The sequence below is a fragment of the Lynx rufus genome, unplaced genomic scaffold (genome assembly GCF_022079265.1).
Source record: "Lynx rufus isolate CCGP_SWC_20201006 ecotype Redwood Valley unplaced genomic scaffold, mLynRuf1.p SCAF_16, whole genome shotgun sequence".
In the NCBI taxonomy this organism is placed as follows: domain Eukaryota; kingdom Metazoa; phylum Chordata; class Mammalia; order Carnivora; family Felidae; genus Lynx; species Lynx rufus.
In genome coordinates, this window is record NW_025814830.1 from 39,521,851 (window position 1) to 39,528,232 (window position 6,382).

Sequence of the window (6,382 nt, forward strand, 5' to 3'; positions counted from 1 at the left end):
TTCACTCCCCTGCTTCAGATAACTTATCCTCGTTGGCTTTACTTTAACATCCTTTATCTCTCTAGGCTATCCTTTCAGTTATTTCTTAATCTATCAGAAAACTCCCAAGCCCATCTGACTTGTTTATCTGCTTTTTTCCCTCTCTTTTATGGCTCAGAGAGCTTTAGAACATAGCGGAAGAATCAGTGGTATCTCCCCACAGAACTCAGACTCTGACTACCGTCTCCTCTCAGCCTTAGTTCTGGGATGGAATGAGGAAAGTCATTGGGTCCTGTAGGAGGACTTCCAAGCTGACCACCATTCTGACCCTTACCCCACAGTCACCCGGCCAGGGCCTGTTGACTTGACCTCCTGTCCTTCACGCCACCTTCAGCTGTCCACAGCAGCAGCCTTCCAAATGGACTCCCTGTTCTCTCCCACTGCTCATGGTAGCGGCACCTCTTCTGAAGAGAACGCCCATGTTCTTCTCTTGGCCCACAAGGCCCTGTTCCAAGTGGCTCCTCCAACTTCCACAGTTCCAGCCTTCTGGCCTCTTTCACTTCCCCAAACTCATCTTTCCGCGCATTACCTGTTCTTCACTCTGACAGAGTGCCTTTCTACCCTCTGCCCCCACTCTCACTAACCAAGCTCCTTGCTATTAGGGTAGGTCTCATCCTGGAGTACCACCTCCTCCCCCAAAGACTTCCCTGACCCACATCCATCCACCCCACCTCACCCTCCACTGGATTGGGCTGTCCTTAAGCACTTTTCCTTCACATTCCCCACTGGAGGGGGAAATGTGTTGGTGGGGATCTTTGATTAACATTTTTCATGCCCACTAGACTGTAGACTTCACAGGGACAGGACCTTTTCGGTATTGCTGCCTTGGTATTCTCAGTCCCTTGTCCCAACACATCTTTTGAATAAAGAATGAATAAGTGCCCCCTCCTTCCCATCTTCCCTAATGCTCTGCAAAAGTTCCTAAAGCTCCCACTGCACCCTCACATGCAGCCTCACCTCAGGGGTGGGGTCAGGTACTGTGTGAAGGAGATAGGTCACTGCAGCCCAACTGACAACCTTAGACTCTGAGAGAGCTTGTGGCTAGGATACAACTTCCCCCGGTTACTATTGACTGACCAAGTAGCTTGTAACATCAGGGTAACTGCAGGCGAAAAGAAAAATATTTGAGGGGCACAGACACTTCAAAAGAGAACTATGGGATGCCTGCATGGCTCAGTCAACTAAGTGATGACTATTGGTTTCGGTTCAGGTCATGATCTCATGGTCATGGGATAGATCCCCACATCAGGCTCTTCACTGACAGTTCGGAGCCTGCTTGGGATTCTCTCTCTCCCTCTCCCTCTGCCCCTCTCCGGCTTCCACTCTCTGTTGCATGCTCTCTCTCTCAAAATAAATAAATAAACATTTTTAAAAAATCAATTGCCTATTCACATGTAAAGAACACATTTAGGGGCGCCTGGGTGGCTCAGTTGGCTAAGTGTCCGACTTCAGCTCAGGTCATAATCTCACAATTCATGGGTTCAAGCCCCATGTCAGACTCTGTGCTGACAGCTCAGAGTCTGGAGCCTGCTTCGGATTCTGTGTCTCCCTCTCTCTGTTCCTCCCTCACTTGTGCTCTGTCTCTCTCTCTCAAAAATAAATAATAAATGTTAAAAAAATTAAAAAAAGAACACTTAAACTGCCAAAACTATATATATATTATATATATATTATATATATATAATATATAATACATGTATATATATTATATGCATATATATAATATATATATATATAATATATATATAAAGAATACATCTATCAGGAAAATTATTAGAACACATGCAACAAAAATTCCAAATTAGCTTAATAAACATTACAAAAAGATAAGGTAAAATATTAGCAATACGAAACCAGAAAATATTGAAAAGCTCAAGAAGGAATACAAGATATGAAAAAATATAATTGTTCCAGGTGTCTATTGCTACATAACAAATTACCCCAAAATAACAATGGTTTAAAATAACAATCAACAAAAACATTTGTTCACAAACCTGCTGGCTGAGTAAAGTTCCGCTCTACTCTACATGGCATCAGCTGGAACCAGAAGATCCATTTCCATGATGACTCATTCACACAGCTAGCAAGTTGTTACTGGCTGTAGGCTAAGAGCTCAGTGGGGCTGTGGATCAGGGGATTGGGTACCCAACATGTGTACCTCTCCACGGGCTGCTTGGTTTCCTCATGGTATAGTGGCTGCAGTTCATGAATGAGCACCCCAAGAAGCAGGGAGTAGAAACTGACAGTTTCTCTAGGTCTTGGCCTGGAAACAGGCCCAGCATCATTTCTGCTGTATTTTACTGCTCAAGCAATAACCAAGCCCAGATTCAAGAGAGGGTGGGGAGGCACTGAACCCATCTCTGGATGGGAGAAGTATCAAAGAAATATGGGACCATGTATTAAAGTTACCACAATAATATTTGAAAAAAAATTGTAATTCAGAATGAATTAATAAATTGGAAAGACCAAATTAAGCAATCGTCCCAAAAGAAGAAAGAGAAAACAATGAAAGGGAAAACAAAGATGGAGGATAGAAATAGGATATCTGCACAACAGGAACCCCAGAAAAAGAGTAAAATAAAAAATGGAGAAAATCTACAGCATGAACAAACCTTGAAAACACACTAAATGTAAGAAGCCAGACACAGGGGTGCTTGGGTGGCTCAGTTGTTTAAGCATTTGACTTTGGCTCAGGTCATGATCTCATGGTTCGTGAGTTCGAGCTCCATATCAGGCTCTTCGTGGTCATCTCAGAGCACACTTCAGATTCTCTGTCCTCCTCTCTCTGTCTTCCCTTCCCCTGCTCACTTGCACTCCCTCTCTCTCTCTCTCAAAAATAAATAAAGAAACTTAAAAAAAACCCAAAAAACAAAGGAATTGAAAGCAGGGACTTGAACAGGTATCTGTATGCCAGTGTTCATTGTGCATCTGAAAGGTGGAAGCAACCTTGGTTTTCATCACCAGATGTGTAGATAACAAACTGTGATCTGTACCTACAATGGAATATTATTCAGCCATAAAAAGGAATAAAGTCTGATATATGCTACAAGGCAGATGAACCTTGAAGACATTTTGTTAAATGAAATAAGCTGGATGCAAAAGGACAAATGCTGTATATAAGTTATCTAGAATAGACAAATTCATAGAGACTGAAAAAAGAATAGAGGTTACCAGGGGCTGAGGTGAGGGGAAACGGGAAGGTATTGCTTAATAATTACATTACATTGTTTGAGATAACGACCAAGTTTTGGAAATACCATGATGTTTGTTCAACATTTGTGAGTGTTTTTAAGCCCACTGGTTTGTGCACTTGAAGATGGTTAAAATGGCAAATTGTTACATATCTTTTACAATTAAAAAAAATAATGTGATATACGAAAACCACTGAACTGTACACTTTATTTTTTTAATTTTATTTACTTATTTTGAGAGAGAAACAGAGAGATCATGTGAGCAGGGGAGGGACAGAGAGAGAGGGAGAGAGAAAGAATTCCAAGCAGGCTCTAGGCTGCAGGGCAGAGCCAGTGCGGGGCTTGAACCCATGAGCTGTGATATTATGACCTGAGCTGAAACCAAGAGTTGGACGCTTAACTGACTGAGCCACCCAGGTGCCCTTGAACTGTACACTTCAAATGGGTGAATTGTGTGGTATATCAATTTTATCTCAGTAAACTTGTTTAAAAACAAACAAAAAATCCAAGATGTAATTAACCAAATAATTCTAATATTTAGAGGATGATAGGAGGAGAGAGGGGGAGTGAGAGCTAAAAGTCCTCATTTTGGGGGGCACCTGGGTGGCTCAGTAGGTTAAGCGTCTTGACTCTAGGTTTCAGCTCAGGTCATGATCTCATGGTTCGTGGGTTCGAGCTCCACATTGGGCTCCATGCTGACAGTGTGGAGCCTGCTTGGGATTCTCCCTTTCCTTCTCTCTCTGACTCTCCCCCATGATCTCTCTCTCAAAATAAACTTTAAAAAGGGTTAAGAAAATAAAAACAAAATCCTCACTTTTCAAATTACTGAGTCAATAAATAATATCTAAAATGTATGTCTAAAGAGCTGGCATTTGGGATGACTGCGTGGCTCAGTTAGTTGAGCCTCTTCGACTCTTGGTTTTGGCTTAGGTGATGTGTTTGCAGTTTGTGGGTTTGAGCCCCCACCCACGTTGGGCTCTTCTGTTGGGCACAGAGCTTGCTTGGGATTCTCCCTCTCTCCCCCTCCTCTGCTCATGTGCATGCTCTGTCTCTCTCTCTCAAATAAATAAACTGAAAAAAAAAATAAACAGCTGGCAATTAAATACATTATTTAGAAATATGGAGGAAAATACCAGTAAATATCAACAGTTAAAAGTGCTGAGTGATTGCTGGGAGAACAGAATTGGGGAATGGGAGTGTGAGGACAGAAGTTGGGGAGCGGACTCTTCAGCCCACCTGGCAGCTCAGTGTATTACCACAAAGTGCACCCCTAAATAACCACCATCCCAGGCAAGGTATGGACATTGCCAGAACTCCAGAAGTTCCTTAATGCCTCCTCCAATTGCCACCCCATGCCTCCCCACCAACCACAGACACTTTTTTTTTTTTTTAGTCTTTGTTTTTTTAAATGGAGATGTAATTGACACATAACATTGTGTAAGTCAGGCATTTTCTAAGTATCTGAGTTTGATGATACCACTTCTTGTTTTCTTATTTATTTATTTGTTTGTTTGTTTGTTTGCTTATGAGAGGGAGGGTGCGAGTGAGTGATGGGCAGAGATAGAGAGAGAATCCCAGGAGAGGCAGTGGGGGAGACAGAGAGAGAGAGAGAGAGGGAGGGAGAAGCAGGGCTTGTGTTTTACTGGAAGCAAGGCTCAAGCTCACCCAATGTGGGACTCAAACTCCTGAATCGTGACATCATGAGCTGAACTGAAGTCAGAGCTTAATGACTGAACCCCCAGGTGCCCTCTTGTTTTCTTATTTAAAGTCTCAACCTGAGCATGCATCCCTGAACATTAAGTTTAGTCTTTCTGGGTTTTGTTTTGTTTTTTCAGAAGGCTCTACTCCAACCCCAAGATCAAGAGTTGCCTGCTCTATGGACTGAGCCAGCCAGGGGCCCCAGTTTTTTAAAAAACTTTTTATTGAGAAAAAAATATCCATACAGAAAAGTTCACATACCGTAAGTGTATACAGCATGCTGAAATGTTCACAAAATGAACACGCCCATGCAACCAGGACCCAAGATACAGCACTTTACCAGAAACCCAGAAGCTCTTCCTCATGCCCCCTTCCAGGCAATACCTCCCCAAAAACTGACTGTAACGGTATAGATAAGTTTTGCTTGTACTTTATATAAATGGAATGACATAATATATATTATTTTGTACTGGCTCCCTTCACTCAACATTACTTTGAGAGATTCTTGCACGTTGTGTGTAACTGTCCTTGGGTATATGTCTTCAACTTTAGTAAAAAAAAAAAAAAAAAAGTCAAACTGTCTTCCAAAGCAGTGTTTATCAGTTGAATCAGCCACCAGCAGGGTATGCTCCTTGCTCCATATCATTGCTAACACTTGGTATTGTTCACCTGTTAAATTTTAGTTGTCTTTACTATGAGTTTTATTTTGCATTTCCTTAATGGCTAATAAGGTTGACTATCTTTTCATCTTCTTATTGGCCAATTGAATATCCATCCTTGTAAAGTTCCTATTCAAATATCTTCCCCATTTTTATGTGGGGTTGTCTGCCTCTGGATATATGCCTTTCGTCAATTATATACGTTGAAAATTTACTCTTTGGCTTGCTCTTTCACTCTTTTTACATTTTTAAAAAATTAATTTATTTTTGAGAGGGGGGAAGGGGCATGAGAGAGAGGCAGAGAGAGAGAGGAAGGGGCAAGGAGAGAGGGAGGGAGGGAGAGAATCCCACGCAGACTCCTCATGTGGAGCCTGATGTGGGGCTTGAACCTATAAACCACAAGATCATGACCTGAGCCAAAATTGAGTCTGACACTTAGCCCACTGAGTTACCCAGGCGCCCTCTAGGTTCAGCTTCTTAAAAACAAACAAACAAACAAACAAACAAACAAACAAATGTAAACCTTTCAGAGACTGCTAACCCACCCATTGTTACAATCCATGATGGGATAGATACCACACTTGAACTAGATTTCTTTGTGCTCTTTTGTGGGCTCAGGCTTTTATCATAATAACATGGTAAGATGCCTCTGCCCTTCCCAAAAGAGACCAAGTTGGAGGCCACTCACTTGAGAAACTGAGGTGAGACCTACAAGACCCCTCACCAACCAAGAGCCCACCAGACCCCACTCCCCTGCTCCCCAGGGAGAAGGAAGGACTTTCACATTTGGCTCCA